The sequence below is a fragment of the Danio rerio genome, chromosome 8 (assembly GCF_049306965.1).
Source record: "Danio rerio strain Tuebingen ecotype United States chromosome 8, GRCz12tu, whole genome shotgun sequence".
In the NCBI taxonomy this organism is placed as follows: Eukaryota; Metazoa; Chordata; class Actinopteri; order Cypriniformes; family Danionidae; genus Danio; species Danio rerio.
Window position 1 is genome coordinate 2,533,549 of NC_133183.1, and position 20,540 is coordinate 2,554,088.

A 20,540-nucleotide genomic window follows, 5' to 3' on the forward strand; every position below is an offset into this window, starting at 1 on the left:
ATTCTCTGAGGTGGTGGTTATAGATACAGAAACCTTGTATGCAATGACGCGCACAAACACACCAATAGACCCAAGTCTATTCTTTGTTTTTTTATGTATGTCAGTGCTGTAAATGGGCTAGAAAGTTTAACCTGGTGATACAAAATCTGCTGCATCTGTCAGTATTGCTGTGTCTTTAGTATAATGTAATTACCAGAGAAGTCACAATCCAATAGAACTAGTAACTATAAGCTACTATAGTAAATATATAGTTTATAGTAACTATAAACGACTATTTGTTTCTCTTCAGTAGGTTATTGATAAAATACAGTAAGTCTTAAGGTTTAATAAAAATTAATTGATTTTTGAAAATCACCAGGCGACCCCCCCTTCATTGTTCCGCGACCCCTCGGGGGGTCCCGACCCCCACTTTGAGAACCATTGCATTAGTCAACTTAGGTTGTTTTTAAGTGTGCTACTGTATAAAACGGTCATTAGCCCCTTTCACACATACAGACCTTTAAGGAAAACTACCGGCAATTTTCCGGAAAGGTGTGTATGTGTGAACAGGTCCTTTTTGAAAATACCGGTAAATTCGTTCTGGCTATTTTCCGGAAAGAGAAGTTGTAACATTACCGGCAATTTGCCGGAATGCTGCGCTGTGTGAATGCAGAAGGAAGATTGCCGTAATAAGCGCGTGCACGTCTAGAACGTGCTGACGTGAGACGTCTGCTTTAGCCAATCATAACAGTCAGACGCATTTACGTCCGCGCGGTTTGTGAGAATAAAAGCCTTTGAATATTTTTCCAGACACATTTAGCTGCTAGAAGTTAGTCAGATCACGTTTATATGTTCTTCTTAATGCCAACTGTGTAAATAATCATCGATGAGATGCTTATGATAAGCCGTTGTTTGTTTACCTTCAAGCTTTGCGTGCGCCTATGAGCGCCTGCACACGCATATAATATGAACATCTCGACATGCGAAAGTGATCCTGCGAAAGTTGTTCACAATATTGATCATCCACAGAGTTTGTAATTTAGTCAAATGTTTACAAATACAAGCGCAGCCGTTTAAAGCTCATTTGTGGTGAATGATGTCAGAATTTACCGGTATTTTGGTGTGAATGCTCTTTTCCGGAAAATTTCCGTAACGTCCTCGCCTGTGTGAACAGCGCTTTTTTGAATATACCGGTAAAGTCGTTCCGGAAATTTTCCAGATATTTACTGGTATCACTGTGTGAAAGGGGCTATTGTGATGGATGTAACGGGCTGAGCATAAATGAGTAGACCACACTCTCAGGCCCCGTTTACACTAATATGTTTTAGTTTTAAAGCACATAAGTTTTGCTACTCCCTCCGTCCACACTACCCCAGAGTTTTCCAGCCCTGAAAATGAAGCTTTTTGGAAATGCTGAATATGTGTCAGTGTGGATGGGGGAAAATGGAGACATCTGAAAACAGAGGTGTGGCTGCAGACATTCACCTATCTGATTAGGGCTTTTACCCAATATCAAGTACACACAGTTGAGTCTAGCATCGTTTTCTTAAGTTCAGACTTCACAAGATTGGAAAACAAGCTCCTGTGGACACGTCGGGTAAATATTCAAAGGGAACAGTGCACTTATACCCTCACTCACATCACCCTGCAGGCTCCGATGTTTCACTACCTTAACAATAAAATGAAAACATGATATGAGGAACTGCCTATTTTCACTTTAACATTAACAACTTAACAGACAGCAGAAATGTTGAGGCGTCCTGTAGCTATATATTTATACTGTACGAGCGTCATCTTCACTGTGTGCATATTTATAACAAAACAGAGCCGATAGCATCACTGCCTCCTTTAATTTTCAGTGAAAGTCTGAAACATACCATGTCTTTTGCTAAATATCAGTTTAAATATTCAATAGTGGCCATTATTAAAGTATAACGTACAATAAGTTTATACAATATAGCAAATAAAGGCAAGCAATCAGTCAAATGTGCAGGATCAGTGTACGTGGTTACATGCATTAATATATTAGCTTATCTTTGCGCTCAGCGTAAACGCGTTACCTGAGAACAAGTAGATAGAGACCAGGCGCCTCATGTACGAAGACTTGCGTGGAAATCATACTAAAACATTGCGTACACACAAAGCTGTAAATGTGCGTACACAGAAAAAAATTCAGATGTATGAAACACTGCGTACGCCGAATCCCACGCATATTCTTTTGTACATCCGAATGAACGTGAAACTGAGCGCAGCATGCACGAGCACAAACCCCTCCCTGCCTCCTCCCCCGTATGAATATGCTAATGACTCTACTTTGGCAAAACCCAACAAAAAAGCAAAGGCAAAAGCAAGCAAAAAGAGAAACTTTGAACAGAATGTGAATTGGAGGTGCTGCTTTCGGAGGTAGACCGGAGAAAAGCCGTGTTATTTGCAAGTTTGTCCTCCGGAATTAACAACAAAAGAAAAAAATAGAGTGGGAGAGTTTAGCTGATGCGGTTAACACAGTTGGGTCTGAACATCGCACTGTGAATTAGAAATAGAAATAGTGTGGTTTATAGGTGCAAATGTTGCAAAAACCTTTATAGTGTCAGTGGCGCAGCTCGTAAGACGCATGTCAACATGTTTTGACACGTTCCAGCATGAACTCGAATCCAGCGTCTGATGAATTCTTTCTGGTTTTTTTTCCCTGCTACATATCAGATTTTGCCCACTATTTATCACGAGAAAAACAAGTAGGAATCATTAATAAGTCTGTGCATCATATTTTATTTGCACATTTATTGAATGGAAATGTTTCTGATTCACGCATGCAAATTCATCTTTAGATAGTGTCTTTATAGCAATGTGTGTGCGGTAGATTGCTCAGATTACATTGGGAAAACAGGCGACCGCTGCAAATTGTGCTTTAATGTTTGGCTGGTCAACTGTATGGTATGGAAACCTTATATACCTGCTAGATGAACCCGTCTCATACAGCTGCCATTGCAAGGATCAGACACATTGTAGAGAGGAATTTAACACAACTGCCTCTAGGAGTCGCCAATGGAAATAAAACAGACACGCACAAAAAATGTGCGTACGCCAGACATGAAGCTGCCGTGAAGCTGCGCACATTCCCACGTTCAGTTCATTGTTAGTAAATTCAAACGTGAGCCATTCTTAGCGCGAAACCTGGTGTACGCAAAGTTTTTGTGCGTAAGCAGCGTTGATACATGAGGCCCCAGGGGTTTTTGTCAATACATATGGGGCATTAGACTAGTGATTTGATTAAAGTTAAAGCAAAACTGTGCAGAGCTGCGGCCCTCCAGGAATCCAGTTTCAGTATACTGGTGCATTATATTGGTGCATATAGATTAGTCGGTACTAAAACCAAAACTGGAACTAATCCAATGAAAGAATATGAAGACCAGTCCAAAAATTAGTACACCCAGATTAATATTGTTAGGGTAATATTCATTCATTCATTTTCTTGTCGGCTTAGTCCCTTTATTAATCCGGGGTCGCCACAGCGGAATGAACCGCCAACTTATCCAGCAAGTTTTTACAAAGCGGATGCCCTTCCAGCCGCAACCCATCTCTGGGAAACATCCAGGCACACACACACACACACACACACACACACGCACACACGCACACACACTCATCCACTACGGACAATTTAGCTCACCCAATTCACCTGTACCGCATGTCTTTAGACTGTGGGGGAAACCGGAGCACCCGGAGGAAACACACGCGTACGCAGGGAGAACATACAAACTCCACACAGAAACGCAGAGGTTCGAACCAGCGAACTTCTTGCTGTAAGGCGACAGCACCTACTGCGCCACTGCTTCGCCCTTGTTAGGGTAATAACATTAAATAAAAATAATAAACAGGAAAAATTAAGAGAAACATAAAAAATATTACATTTAGTCGAAATTTTGAAGTTTAATTTTTTTAGTTGCAATAATTAATTGAATTTAAATGTATTATCTTTCTATTTCTGAAGATGTTTAGTGAATAACCTCTTATTTTAATAGATATAACTGTTTAATAAAACTGTTTTGTTTAAATGCACCAAAGATTAATGTCACTATTCACTAAGAAATTGATTAAAATATTAATTTTCAAGGTGGTGTACTCATTTACACACAGAATCATGTAAACACATGCGTCATCGGCTTCCACAAAAACACGAGGAATCAAAACTGACGGGGAAATCGGCATATTGAAATAATTTCTGGATCCCATTCTGAGAACTTTCCCACCGTCTGCTCAGTTCTCCCTTCATCCAGATCAAGACGTATCCATGCAGAGTATTCCCTTGGAAAATAAGCACAAATCCTCCTCATGAAAGTGCTTTTTTGGACTTGATGAAGGGAAATGATGAAGCACTTTGTGAAATTCTCTATGATTCTTCCCCGTCCGGCACCACAAACCCAGGGCACAAAGAGGTCTGATGGTTTGATAACCCGATGAAAGAGTAAAATGAATGCGTCGGTGTCAGGAGGATAATTTATGGCTCCCTGCAGCTGTGTAAATAGGATAATGGCTACTGTCATCTTTTTTAGAGCTGCACCTCCAAGATTTGTTACCAGGAATACAGACTTTGTAATAATGAGCCACGGTTAAATAATTCAAATCGAGTTTTTCATGCGAGCCAGTGACTTATAGCGTATCCTCACGGGGACATCCATTTCTGTTCAGCCCACAGTCTAATGACACGCATGTATCAGATGTAGGCCTGCACAATATATCAGTTCAGCACCGACATGGCAATGTGTGCATTGGTAATAGTCACATTGTTGAGTCAGGATTATTGTTGACCAGAAGCCACAGTTGAAAGATAAAAACAGATGATTTATGCAGTGACTCCACAACAGCTCGGTTTCCATTCAAAGATGTGCAAAACTGGAATATGCCATAAGCAATTTGCGAATAAAGCAGCGTTTCTAGTCAATGAGCAACAAAAGACAATAAAACCTCTTTATAAACTTGCACAAATATTCATTCATTTATTCATTTTCTTGTCGGCTTAGTCCCTTTATTAATCCGGGGTTGCCACAGCGGAACGAACCGCCAACTTATCCAGCAAGTTTTTATGCAGCGAATGCCCTTCCAGCCGCAACCCATCTGTGGGCACAAATATTAATCAGAAAAATGTACACTCACCGGCCACTTTATTAGGTACACCTTACTAGTACCGGGGGTGACTCACTATTGCCTTCAGAACTGCCTGAATACTGAGGCATTGACTCAGAAAATATTCCTCAGAGATTTTGCTCCATATTGACATGATTGCATCACACAGTTGCTGCAGATTTGTCGGCTGCACATTTATGATTCCAATCCTCCATTCCACCACATCCCAAAGGGGCTCTATTGGATTGAGCTCTGGTGACTGTGGAGGCCATTTGAGTACAGTGAACTCATTGTCATGTTCAAGAAACCAGTCTGAGATGATTCATGCTTTGACATGGTGCGTTATCCTGCTGGAAGTAGACATCAGAAGATGGAGACACTGTGCTCATAAAGGGATGGACATGGTCAGCAACAATACTCAGGTAGGCTGTGGTGTTGACATGATGCTCAATTAGTACTAATGGACCCAAAGTGTGCCAAGAAAATCTCCCCCACACCATTACACCACCACCACCAGCCTGAACCGCTGATACAAGGCAGGATGATCCATGCTTTCATGTTGTTGAGGCCAAATTCTGAGCCGAGCATCTGAATGTGTCAGCAGAAATGGAGACTCATCAGAGCAGGCAACGTTTCTCCAATCTTCTATTGTCCAGTTTTGGTGAGCCTGTGTGAATTGTAGCTTCAGTTTCCTGTTCTTAGCTGACAGGAGCGGCACCCGGTGTGGTCTTCTGCTGCTGTAGCCCATCCGCCTCAAGGTTGGCCATGTTGTGTGTTCAGAGATGCTCTTCTGCAGACCTCGGTTGTATCGAGTGCTTATTTGAGTTACTGTTGCCTTTCTATCAGCTGGAACCAGTCTGGCCATTCTCCTCTGACCTCTGGCATCAACAAGGCATTTGCGCCCACAGAACTGCTGCTCACTGGATATTTTCTCTTTTTCAGACCATTCTCTGTAAACCCTAGAGATGGTTGTGCGTGAAAATCCCAGTAGATCAGCAGTTTCTGAAATACTCAGAGCAGCCCGTTTGGCACCAACAACCATGCCATGTTCAAAGTCACTTAAATCACCTTTTTTCCCCATTCTGATGCTCGCTTTGAACTGCAGAAGATCGTCTTGACCATGTCTACATTCATAAATGTTGCTGTCATGTGATTGGCTGATCAGAAATTTCCCCTAACAAGCAAATGGACAGGTGTACCTAATAAACTGGCCGGTGAGTATACATCCAAATGGAGCCATTCAAGTCATCTAGTGAAATTATACTCAAATCTCAATATGCATCGCAGAAAAATAACATATTGCAATGTCTGTTTTATTTCAACTTCGCCCTAATCGGATGGCTTTAATACATCCCAGATTTCTCCCAGCATATACATGATTCGGCTGCACATTATGATTGGACCTAATCCCTCATAAGCAAACACCAAACATCCCGCTGCTCTACTGATGAGAGAAACATGCATATTAAAAGCCTGTTTAATCCAGCCTCCCCGCTTCCACCGCTAATGTAGACTGAAGTTTCATGTCGAGCTATAGATCATCGTACATATTCAGTGAATGTTGGAAAGGCATCAGGGTCACAGCAGGAGTGTGTGTGTGTGTGTGTGCGTGTGTGTATCAGTTGCTGACAGATTGAGATGATCTGGGTTTGACTAATGAGGTAGTGACTAAGGTGTTCATTGTGGTTGCTGATGTGTTCACAGTTGTTGCTAAGGTGTTCACATTGTTTGTTAGGGAGTTGCTAAGATGGTCTGAGTGGTTATTAAGGTGTTCAAAGTAGATGCCCGGTAGTTGCTAAAGTGTTCATTGTGGTTGCTGATGTGTTCACAATGGTTGCTAGGGAGTTGCTAAGGTATTCACAATTGTTGTTAGGCAGTTGCTAAGGTGTTAATAATGGTTATTGGAAAATAGCTAAGGTGTAAACAGTGGTTAGGGGAGTAGCTAGGGTGTAAAAGAGTTAGATCCCTGCTGAAAAATCCAGCTTAAACCAGCCTAGGCTGGTTGACCAGCCTGGTTTTAGAGGGGTTTTGGCCATATCCAGGCTGGTTTTAGCTGGTCTGGCTGGAAAATGACCAGCTAAATCCAGCTAAAACCAGCTTTATTAGCCTGGTTTAAGCTGGACATAGCTGGTTTTGGCTTGACTCCCAGCTTGGCTAGGCTGGTCAAGCTGGTTTTAGCTGGTCATCTCCCAGCCTGACCAGTTAAGACCAGGCTGAAAATGGCTGGAAACCAGCCTGGAAGTGGCCAAAATCCCTCTAAAACCAGCCTGGTCGACCAGCTAAAACCAGCCAACCAGCCTAGGCTGGTTAAAGCTGTTGTTTTTTCAATAGGGATGAGTTGCTAAGGTGTTAACAGTGGTTGTTAAGGAGTTGCTAAGATGTTCTGAGTGGTTGTTAAGATGTTCAAAATGGATGCTCGGTAGTTGCTAAGGTTTCCACAGTGGTTGTTAGGGAGTTTCTAAGGTGTTCACTGTGGTTGCTGATTTTCACAATTGTTGCTTAGGAGTTGCTAAGGTGTTCACAATTGTTGTCAGGGAGTTGCTAAGATGTAAACGGTGGTTAATGGAAAATAGCTAAGGTGTTAACAGTGGTTAGGAAGTTGCTAAGATGATCTGAGTGGTTATTAAGGTGTTCAAAGTGGAGGCTCGGTGGTTGCTAAGGTGTTAACACTGGTTGTTAGGTAGTTACCAATGTGTTCTGAGTGGTTGTTAAAGTGTTCACATGGTTTAGCAAGGAGCTGCTAAGGTGCTCACAGTGACTTTTAGAGAGTTACTAAAGTGTGCATTGGTTGTAAAGGAGTTGCTAATGTTGGTCTGAGTGGTTATTAAGGTGTTCAAAGTGGTTGCTAGGTTGCTCACAGTGGTTATAGTTACTAAGGTGTTTAGAGTGGTTGCTTGGGAGCTCCTAAGGTGTTCACAAAGTGTTCTGGGTGGTTGTAAAGGAGTTCAAAGTGGATCCTAAAAGTTTTCAGCAGTGGGTTGTTAGGGAGTTACTAAAGTGTGCATTGATTGTGCTAATGTGCTCATAGTGGTTGCTATGAAGTTGGCCTGAGTGGTTATTAAGGTGTTTAAAGTGGTTGCTAGGGAGTTGCTAGGTTGCTCACAGTGGTTATATTTACTAAGGTGTTTAGAGTGCTTGCTTGGGAGCTCCAAAGGTGTTCACAATGTTTGCTAGTGATTTTGTAGTGTTCTGAGTGGTTGTTAGGGAGTTCAAAGTGGATCCTAAAAGTTTTCAGCAGTGGGTTGTTAGTGAGTTACTAAAGTGTGCATTAATTGTAAAGAAGTTTCCAAGGTATCAACAGTGGTTACAACGGAGTTCCTTGGCAACTTCTCAGTAACCACTCAGAACACCCTAGTTATTCAATAGGTTGCTAGGGGTTTGGCTCTTCAGAGTGTGGCTGGAGTTGTTAGGGTGGACAGTGTGGGTTAGGGTGTCGCTAAGGTGTTTAGAGGGTTGCTGGGCCATTGCTCAGTGTTTTCTAAAGTGTTTACTCTTCTGAACCGTAGTGCAGATGAATAGATGTATTACAGAAACACAACAGATATCTGACAGAATACACAAATAACAGAAACGCAACAGTACGCTGGCGAGTGAACATAATGATTTTCAGCAGCTCATCCATTTCTGTGACAGGAATCCTCTAAATGATACGCTTGTGCTTTTCTCACTGAACAGAGCTCCATGTGATAGTTTTATCAAGCGATCATAGATCAACAACGCAAGAATGTAATCTCTGCACAAAGACACACCCATCAATCCTTATGAAAGTGAAACGCCTTTCCAACACAAACCCAACACAAGTGTCATGGGAAAGACAAAGAGAGACTACGAACACCGTTTACACATGCTTTTGTATTCAAATGAAAATTCATCATGTTGCCAAAGCTGCTTTAAAGCGCCATGAAACCCCCTCGTTTCAGCAGGGTGTTTTCACACCACTGAAAAAAGTGTTGCATGTAAAACTGTTGCAAGCAATTTATTTGTGTTGAATTTAAACAATCAAATTAAATTGAATAATGTTCAACTTAATGTGTTTGTTTAAATTCAACACAATTAAATTGTTAACAAACACTTAACATAATAAAATTGAGTAAATCCAAGGAATCATCTTTGAATATTTTTTTTCAAAGTCTGAAAAGTGGGCGTGTCCAGCTCTGTTCAGGGGGGAGTGTCGGAGGAACTAAAGTGGGATGGTGTGGGAGTGTCTATTTGAGCACCCGCTGAGTTTCAGAGTCAAAACACGCACACACAGGGGAGCAAGTGACTGTGTTTACATGGACATCTGTAGTCGAATTATTTGCCAAATTATTAAATGGTGGACTTTAACTGCAGTTTGGCTCTTTCATTCAGGGAATTCATTCATGTCCCTCACGACAAACGAGATATTTGATTCGAGGAACTGCTCTAAGCGTGTATTTTTCATGCAATGTTTGATACCGCACGGCGAATGAGAGAAAAACCCTCAGCATTTCCCGGAAACTTAGATGCACACGGCAGGTAGCGTCAGAAAGCCGCGTGTGTTATTCCGGTCACTAAATGCGGTGAAAATCCTACACGAGGTTAAAGTTTGGTTGTGGTGCTAACATGTCTACACTCAGTGCAATAGTTAACTTAGTTCGATACGAACAAACTGAATAAACAAAGAGCACTGGTCGCTCACTTACCAAATCTGTAGAGACAGGACAATCATCAGCAACTAGAGCCGCGTCTTTATTAAGAGGAGACGAGCAGCGAATCCGGATCTCAGCGTTTGCAGATGAGAACAGCTCTCAGGTAAACAATAATCCTCCTTAGACACGTAAGTTATTGTTGTCGAGCGTCGCGTACACTGTTAATCCACACGAGTCTGAGCTCTCACAGAGAGAAAATGAAAACAAAACTTGACTGCAGCAAACTATAAAAGCAACACTTCACGCTTGTTTTGCCAACACAACGTGGCGTCTCTTGTCGTCTAAACACTGTGACAGTAATGAATATTAATGAAGTTGCACAATAGAGCGCGCTGATTGGTTTGAACCAAGCCTTACTCATGCATTAATGCAGCACACTGTAAGACGTAATAAGACACACTCTGGCACAGACGTCCAGTCTGCACGCTGGAATACACGCTATTATCTCATGACCGTGACGCAGCTTCAAAAATTCGTTTCACACCGGAAGTACAAATTTGCTTGAAATAACACAAAAACAACCAATTTACACTTTTTAGTGAAATATAGGTGTCCTAATAGTGTTTATAGCAGTGTGGGACACATATACGACTGTCAACAGCTCAACACATGTGTTTTGGTGTTTCGTGACCCTTTAAACTATCACAAAGCTCGTCCACATCACCTCGCCTTTGAAATAACTGTATTTTACTAACCTCACAGGCAGATTATTTAGCTTGCTTTAAGGAAAATCTCACTCAAATTTGACGTGTCTTTTCTAAAAACAAAACAATATTGTATACTCATCTGGAAAACGCTTCTTGATTTAAGAATGTGTGGATTCTTCAGACTCAAAACAAGACAGTGTGACGGTGGTCCAGGAGACACGTCACGGGTCACAGCAGACCCAGAGGAGCACAACATCTGCCAAACACAAACCCCTGAGGAGCAGAGCGTCTGTCGGCACACAGACCCGCTGTTCACCCTCACACTGCCACCATGATGAGTTCGCCTGCGCGACCTCTGACCCCGAGAATGACCCACCCGTGACGCCCCGCAGACTGAAGCCAACCGTAAAGATAATAGCAAACACACCCAGCATAAACACATCCAGACATCCCGTAAATACAGCACTGAGACCTTCTTCCTCTTCCAGATGTGCTCAGAAGTATTACAGGCTATAAAACAAACCCCATTTGTGTTATTAAATACTCGTTTGATGCTATAAATGCCAAAATAATCAATATATAAATGTTTCTTGAGGAGCAAACGTTTGCGAATAAGTTTTTGTTCTTTAGATATTCAAAAAGATTCAGCTTTTATATTGTTTTTTAACTTTTTTTTTTGTTAACGGAAAAATCCATTTTTGGTTTTTAAATGGTAAATGGAACATTCTATTTTTGGTCATCAAATTATGAAAACAGAACATTCCATTTTTGGTCAGAAATGTTAAATGGAACATTCCAATTTTAAACGTAAAATTCCATCATTGGTTTTCAAATTTTAAATGGAACATTCCATTTTTGTTTTTTAAATGTTGATGTAACATTCTAATTTTGATTCCAAACGTGACTCACATGCCGTTGGCGCAGCGTCAAACCGGACAAAATTTTTAACCAGCATGCACCGCTTTAAGAATTAAGATTTAAGTCTTTAAGATTTCGATCGAAGTTGAACGCACCTATTCTATTACCTATTCTATTATTGGTTGTCAAATGTTAAATGAAACATTTTAATTTTGGTCATCAATTTATACAATGGAACATTCAATTTTTGGTCATCAAATTTTAAATGGAACATCCCCGTTTTGATCATCCTTTTAAAAACTGGAACATTCAATTTTTGGTCATCAAACTTTACATGGAACATCCTATTTTTGGTCATTAATTTATAAATTGGTATGCTCAATTTTTTTTCGTCAAATTTCAAATGAAATATTCAATTTTTGGACATCAAATTATAAAATTTGCTGTCACATGGTCTCCCACTAAAGCCAAGCACGGCTGCGCCTGGTCAGTACCTGGATGGGAGACCACATGGAAAAATTAGGTTGCTGCCGGAAGTGGTGTTAGTGAGGCCAGCAGGGGGCGCTCAACCTGCGGTCTGTGTTGGTCTATTTGCCCCAGTATAGTGAAGGGGACTCTATACCGCTCAGTGAGCACCGTCTTTCAGATGAGACGCTCAACCATGGTCCTGACTCCCTGTGGTCGTTAAAAATCCCAGTAGAAAAAAAAGAGTAGGGGTTTAACCCCGGCATCCTGGCCAAATCTGCCCACTGGCCTCTGTCCATCATGGCCTCCTAACCATTCCCATATCATAATTGGCTTCATCACTCTGTCTCCTCTCCACCAATCAGCTGGTGTGTGGTGTGCGGTCTGGCGCAAAATGGCTGCCGTCGCGTCATCCAGGTGGATGCTGCACACTGGTGGTGGATGAGGAGATTCCCTCCATTGTGTAACACGCTTTGAGTGCCCAAAAAAGCCCTATTTAAATGAAAGGAATTTATTATTATTATTATTATTAAAATGGAACATTCCAATTTTATATTAGTTAAAAACTGGAATATTCTATTTTTTTGTTTTCAAATTTTATAATGGAACATTCCATTTCTGGTAATCAAATTTTTAAATGGAACATTCACAATTGTTGGTTGTAAAATGTTCAATGGAACATTCGATTTTTTGGTTTTCAAATTTTAAAATGGAACATTCCATTTTTTTGGTTTTCAAATTTTAAAATGGAACATTCCATTTTTTGGTTTTCAAATTTTAAAATGGAACATTCTATTTCTGGTCATCAAATTTTTAAATGGAACATTCAATTGTTGGTTGTAAAATGTTAAATAGAACATTCCAATTTTGTGCAAAGTAAAAAATGGAACGTAATTTTTAAAAAGGAGCATTCCATTTTTGTTTTTCAAATTTTAAATGGAACATTCCATTTTTGGAAAAAAATTTTAATGGAATGTTCCATTTTTGACTTTCAAATGGTAATGTGATATTCCATTTTTGGTCATCAAATTTTAAGTGGAACATTCCTTTTTTGCTACTTGTAAATGTTTAAATTTGTTCTTTTTAAAATGACAGAACATCATTACCCAACAAAAGCCTTGTGGTGGATCCAAGATGTAGGAGCAACAAATAATAACTTGACTTCTAGTTGATCATTTGGAAAAGTGTCAGAAAGGGGATTTTTCTGATGAATCATCTGTTGATCTGCATCCCAGTGATCACCAATACTGCAGAAGACCTACTGAAACCCGCATGGAGTCAAGATTTCAGTCAAGTTTGGTGAAGGAGAAATCATGGTTTTGGGGTTCATTCAGTATGGGGGTGTGCGAGAGATCTGCAGAGTGGATGATCAACATCAACAGCCTGAGGTATCAACACATTTGTGCTGCCCATTACATCTCAAACCACAGGGGAGGGACAATTCTCCAGCAGGATAGCGCTCCTCATACTTCAGCCTCCACATCAAAGCTCCTGAAAGCAGAGAAGGTCAAGCTGCTCCAGGATTGGCCAGCCCAGTCACCCGAGATGAACATTATTGAGCATATCTGGGGTAAGATGAATGGGGAGGCGTTGAAGAGTCCTGCAAGAAGGCTTTTTCTTTGCCGTTCCAGATGACTTTATTAATCAGTGATTTGAGTCAGAGATGTATGGATGCAGTCCTCCAAGCTCATGATGGAGTCAGACACAATATTCATTCTGTCTCCACTGCAGCAGGACTTTATGTATTATTTCTGTTCAGTCACAAGACTTTTGTCTAAGCAGAGTCAGACCTTACTGTCCTAATGAAATCATTCACAATCAAGACATGATCACATTCATTAATGAGCGTAATCAAATAAGCATCATCTAGAGGCCTTTGCCTTTCATATGAGCCACTTCTGATACCAAATCATCAACTAGAAGTCACGTTGTTGTTTCTAAAACCTGGATAGGCGCCAAGACTTTTGTCAGGTAGTGTATTTTTCCCGAACACATTCATTGGGGTGCACTAATTTCTGCACCCTGATCCTGAAATTTAGTTTTTTAGGCTCCAGTTTAGGCTTTGGTTTGGACTCATCTAATGTATGCACAAATATATTTTTATATATAGCATCCCATAGAAAATATATATTATAAAGAGTTTGAAACACAAACATTCCTCTTTTTTTGCAATCATTAAAGAAACACGACTCTTTTTTTTCTGAACGTCACTAAAAAGCTGCAACGTTAAAATAAAAATGTTAGATGACCTTCCAACTAACACGATTCAGCAATAAAATGTTTTATGTATAATTTCAAATTGAGCGTTGAGACGTTCTTCCTCTTGCAGATGTGTTGAAAAGTTAATGCAATAATCAGTAATACGAACCCCAATTGTGTTAAGCAGACATGTACTGCTTTGCAAATGCCAAAATAATCAGTGTATACTCCAGGCCTTTATTTACAGGGCAGTCGGGACTGGACAGCGCTGCAGATGTGATGTTCATATGCGTGTGTTTCCTGATCTGAAATCTGCATCTTGAAGTGATTTCCAGCAGATTCATCAGCGGTGAAGTTTGAGGAACGGTCAGGTTCATCACGGCTGATTTATCAGGCTGTGTTTATCAATTTCTCACGTCCCTTTGTGCTTCATTAGCCAGTGGCATTTTCACTTGCCTTGTGAATCTAATTATGCGTCGTTTACACTTAGCAATGGGGGAGATATTAAGATATTAATATCTTTAAGACAATTAGATAAGTCATCGTTCAAAGTAATTGTTCAGTTTAACTTCACTATCTCAAACACTGAATATTCATAAAGCAGCGGCGACGGAGATGATGAGTGAACATCAGGTTTGAAGATCACACACACTGACTTTGTTTGAGTACGAGTAGTTTATACACACACATGAATATCAATTTAGCAAAATTCAAGATTTTTTGAGGAACAGCAGATAATAACTTGACTTCTAGTTGATCATTTGGTATCAGAAGTGGCTCATATGAAAGGCAAAGGCCTCTAGATTTTGCTTATTTGAGCACAATAAAATGTGATCATGTCTTGATTGTGAATGATTTCATTAGGACAGTAAGGTCTGACTCTGCTTAGACTAAAGTCTCATCACTGAACAGAAATAATGTCCAGTATAGAATATAAAGTCCTGCTGCAGTGGAGACAGAATGAATATTGTGTCTGACTCCATCATGAGCTTGGAGGACTGCATCCATACATCTCTGACATGACTCAAATCACTGATTAATAAAGTCATCTGGAACGGCAAAGAAAGCCTTCAGCAGGACTCCCAGAGTTCATCAAGATTCTTTGTGTTCATCTTCAACGCCTCCTCCTTCATCTTACCCCAGATATGCTCAATAATGTTCATCTCTGGTGACTGGGCTGGCCAATCCTGGAGCACCTTAACCTTCTCTGCTCTTAGGAGCTTTGATGTGGAGGCTGAAGTATGAGAAGGAGCACTATCCTGCTGGAGAATTGTCCCTCTCCTGTGGTTTGTAATGTAATGGGCAGCACAAATGTCTTGATACCTCAGGCTGTTGATGTTGATCATCCACTCTGCAGATCTCTCGCACTATACTGTAACCCCAAACCATGTTTTCTCCTTCACCAAACTTGACTGATTTATGTGAGAATCTGCTCCATGCGGGTTCTTCTGCAGTATCTGTGATGATTGGGATGCAGATCTCAGATAAAATTACAAATTAAAGCCATATTACATTGTATTGTATTTTATTAATACGCCTGTCTGCAAAAGAGTTTCATTAACTATTGACTACAACAGGTGTGACCAACCCTGTTCCTGGAGATCGACCTTCCTGCAGGTTTCAGTTGCAACCCATATCAAACACACCTGCCTGTAATTATCAAGAGCTGTTCAGGTCCTAATTATTAGGTTCAGGTGTGTTTGATCAGGGTTGGAGCTGAACTATGCAGGAAGGTCGATCTCCAGGAACAGGGTTGAGCACCCTTGGACTAGAACATGATTAATCTTGATTTAATTTAACTAATCAAAAATTCTGGCGAGGCAGTGGCGCAGTAGGTAGTGCTGTCGCCTCACAGCAAGAAGGTTGGTGGGTCGCTGGTTCGAACCTCGGCTCAGTTGGCGTTTCTGTGTGGAGTTTGCATGTTCTCCCTGCGTTCGCGTGGGTTTCCTCCGGGTGCTCCGGTTTCCCCCACAGTCCAAACACATGTAGTACAGGTGAATTGGATAGGCTAAATTGTCCATAGTGTGTGAGTGTGTGTGTGAATGTGTGTGTGGATGTTTCCCGGAGATGGGTTGCAGTTGGAAGGGCATCCGCTGCGTAAAAACTTGCTGGATAAGTTGGCGGTTCATTCCGCTGTGGCGACCTTGGATTAATAAAGGGACTAAGCCGACAAGAAAATGAATGGATGAATAATCAAAACTACTAACAGTGAATGAGTAAAATATTACTACAGTTGAAAATAACTTGTGTCTATATGAATATAAATACATTAAAAACAACAAAAGCTGAGCTTCCAGCATCATCTCTCTAAACTTCAGTGTCACTTGATCCTCATTATTAATAAATTAGAAGTCAAAAATGGCATTTTCTGAGGAAATATATAACTGTTGTAACATTATAAATACCTGAAATAAAAGCCTTTGAAGACAGTAAAGGCATTTATAATGTCACAAAAGCTACACGTTTTTTTTTTTTTTTCAAGAAATGCTGTTGGTTTAAAAATGTCTTTATATCAAAGAGTCTTGTAAATTAAAATATAACTTTTTCTAAAAAAAAATCATGTTTTTTTTATCAATTGTAGTTAATAATAGACATTTATTAATAATAGTTACTAATTTATTAAAATCTAAAAATAAAAGTATATGTGTGTGTGTTAATTAATATATTAATATTAGGCATGTAATGGTATCAGAATTTCACGGTACGGTAATACCTCGGTATGAATGTCACGGTACGGTATTTATTGAATCATTTACAGGAAAAAAAAAACTTTTGAAAATACTCCAAAAAAGTGCCAAAAGTGTCAATGACATACAAATTAGCCATCTATCTGTAAGCTTTGAAACAGGAACTTCAATTTTAATAACAAAAAATTATTAAACCATGTAAAAAAATAAAGTTTTAATTTAGTATTGTTGAAAACTCATCACATTCAACATTTAATCACTCACTCACTTAGATAGAGATGGGTTTTAAGGAAAATTATCATATAAATATAATCTGGTAAAAGCTGGTATCTCTGGGCATTTACAATGTCCCCTGCAACAGAAAAAACCCCTCTCATTTGGGACTGAGGTTTCTGGGACAAGAGAGATATGACTTGGCCCATGTTGACAGCAGTGGGTAACGTTGTGCATTGTCTTTCCCCCACTTGAGAAGACAAACCATGAGTGAGATAGAGGTCTCTTTGCGGTACAAGTCAATGTCTGCATCAATCTGAACATTGTGCTGTGTTTCTGCAGTCCCCACGACTGTTATTAGTCGTATTCCCCAATTTGCAGGCACGTGCACACATAGGGCTCAACCTGTGCAGTGCACATGCCCTTTTTAGTCTTGGATAGAAAATGCCCTTCCAAAACGATCAAAAGTGCCCCCGCGACGCGACACAACCTCCGTCCAGTCCAGCCCTTCAGTAGGCGCGCTCAATCCCCCCTCGGCGCTTTACAATACGCGCGCCACAACACAGCTGATCAGAACGCGCGCGACAGCACCGCTATTCAGCACGCGCGCGGCGACAACACCCGCTTTAGGTTCGATCATTTCCATCTTTTTTTTTCATCTCCGCTACTAGCAGCACACTCCATTTCCGCATTACTGGATCTGTAGCGACAACAGACCGCAAAGGATTATGGCCACGCCGGGGCTGATGGGAAATGAAGTTTCAGCCACCTCCCGTTTGCTTCATTCGCCTGAGCAAATTTTCTCAGAAGACCTATAGTTTTACCGAGTCATGCGACTTCGGTAATATCGAAAAAATTTTATACTGCGGTATGACGGTATTTACAATACCGTTACATCCCTAATTAATATATTTATATATTTTTTATTTCATTTATTTATTTATTTTATTTTATTAGATAATTAATTAATATATTTATTTAGTTAATTTTCTTTTCTGCTTAGTCCCTTTATTATTCTGGGGTCGCCACAGTGGAATGAACCGCCAACTTATACAGCATATGTTTTACGCAGTGAATGCCCTTCCAGCTGCAACCCATCACTGGGAAACATCCATAAACTCATTCACACAAAAACACTATAGACAATTCAGCTTACACATCTCCCGTAAAGCGCATGTGTTTGGACTGTGAAGGAAACCGGAGCACCCAGAGGAAATGCACGCAAACACAGGGAGAACATGCAAACTCCACAAATAAACTCCAACTGATCCAGCCGAGGCTCGAACCAGTGACCTTCTTGCGGTGAGGCAATCGTGCTACCCACTGCGCCACTGTAATGCATATATATATATATATATATATATATATATATATATATATATATATATATATATATATATATATATATATATATATATATTTATTTTTTATTTATTTTTTTTTTTAGCAAAAAAGCAAATAATCATCATTAACAATCAACTAGAACATGATTAATCTTTAATCATTTAAATCTACTCATTAAAAAAATCTTTCCGCATTTATATAAACATACTCCCACATGCTCCTACGTCTTTCCTATGACACACTTTAATTCTATTGCCTTATTTATTTATGTGAAAATTGCAAACGCAAGCCTTAAATATAAGATCATTTCCAAAAACCAAAATGACGATCTCCATCCCGCAAACTCCACTTACACAATATTCTCTCGCAGCAGCTGCAAAGAATTCATTCGTCATTGACGAGAAGCAGATTCCCACATTTATCAAACTGGAAATTTAATTTGCTCAAACCAACTGAGAGAGTGTTTTACAGTCACGCTCGCTTCTTTTTTTTCTCTTCCTCTTCCAAAGGACACGAGTCTGAGGATCCAAGTGCAGCGAATAAAGTGGAAAAATAAGTAAGTCTCAAGATTTCGCCTCAGAAAAAGCAGAATGGAGAGAGAGAAAATGTGTTTGCCGAGGCGTGTAATTAGCAATTAGGTTGGGTGTCATCAGTGATAACTATTTCAGCACAGATGTGTGGGTAAAGCGGGCCGGAGAGACTAGAAATCGACCGTCGCACCTGCAGTCACTCGGACCAAACGCCAGTGGGTCACTACTGACCAGAAACACAGCTTTCCAAAGGCATTCATTTCTGCACAGCCCAAAGCTCCAGAAAATCTGTCTGAAATGGCATTGCAGGAGCAGCCTGCATACGAACAAACAGAGCGATCGCAGAACAAATCCTGATATTGAAGGGTTAGTTCACCCAAAAATGAAACTTATGTTATTAATTACTCACCCTGGTGTCATTTGAATCCTCAGAGAGCTTCAGGACACAGATGAAGATATTTTAGATGAAATCCTGGAGCTCTCTCATCCTCCACAGACAGCAAGAGTCTTGAAATCTGTGAGATCCGTACGCTGTTCTGTGCAATACAACAAAATTATAAATGAAAATAACATTAAAAATAACAAAATCTCTAATATTTCTAATATTAAAATGCCAGTCTGTGAATACATCGATTCATTTTCCTTTGCCTTAGTCCATTTTATGTGAACATCTTGCAAAACTACATTAAATCCTCTGATGAAACTGTGAACTTTTATCATCATTTCTTCAGAGTCGCATGATCCTACAGAAATCACTAACATGATGATTTGAGGATTGAGCGATCGCAGAACAAATCCTGATTATTAAAGGGTTAGTTCACACACAAATGAAACTTCTGTTATTAATTATTCACCATGGTGTCGTTTCAATCTTCAGCACACAAATGAAGATATTTTAGATGAAATCCTGGAGCTCTCTCATCCTCCATAGAGAGCAAGGGTCCTGAAAACTGTCCTGTGGAACACAAAATAAAAATATTTAACAAAAGACATTAAAATAACATTAAACATGCAGTAAAATCTGTTATATTTGTAGTATAAATAATGGCTGTTTTATATGTGAATATTGTGAAATTACATTTAATCCTCTGATGAAAAACACATTATCATTACTTTAGTGACAGATGATCCTTCGGAAATCTCTGACATGATGATTTGAAGATTACATAAAATTCTGATTATTATCATTATTATTATTATTATTATTATTAACATCTAGTTGCATTCAAAGCTGCACAAAAAGTTGTGTAAATGTAAATGTTTGTAAATAACACATTTCTCCACTCCATGCATTAAAAAAAAAACCCCACTTCCCATAAAACAAACTCAGCATGTCAATACAAATAAACAAACAATCAAGAGTTAACACTTAGCTGATGATTGATTATGAAGCTTGTTTGGCATGCTCTCCCGGGAGAGAGCCCTGAGCTCATAAGATCCTCAAGCCTTGGGCTCCCTCCCGTTTGCAGGGCGAGAGGGAAGTTTGAGCTTAGGTAGATCTCGATGACTCCCCCCGGCCTATTTGTAGCTAAGTGATGAATATGGATGACAGAGGAGAGGTGCACTTGCTGAGAGCTCGACTATAGTTAAAATTTTGTGTATTCAATTTACTTAGGGTGCCTGTTATTTGGACTGTGAGAAGAAACCAGAGAACCCAAGGAAAACGGACGCGAGCACAGGGAGAACAAGCGAAACTCCGCACAGAAATGTCGTCTGGTTGAGTTGGGACTTAAACCAGAGGCATTCTTGCTGTGTGCTAATCACTGGGCCGCGTGTCGCCCGTTTGAAAAGGAGGGTAAGAACACTTTTACACCTACACTTTTGTTT

General features: G+C 40.0%; 1 long non-coding RNA gene across 1 annotated transcript in view; it reads right to left on the minus strand.

Moving 5' to 3' along the window:
• LOC137496322 (uncharacterized) overlaps window positions 1-20,540 on the minus strand; it is a 118,093-nt gene that overhangs the window by 19,935 nt on the left and 77,618 nt on the right. Inside the window, exons 2-3 of the long non-coding RNA XR_011016522.2 lie at window positions 19,568-19,668; window positions 19,123-19,249 (exon numbers count right to left, since the gene is read on the minus strand). This is a non-coding gene — a long non-coding RNA (uncharacterized lncRNA). The remainder of the gene's footprint in view (window positions 1-19,122; window positions 19,250-19,567; window positions 19,669-20,540) is intronic.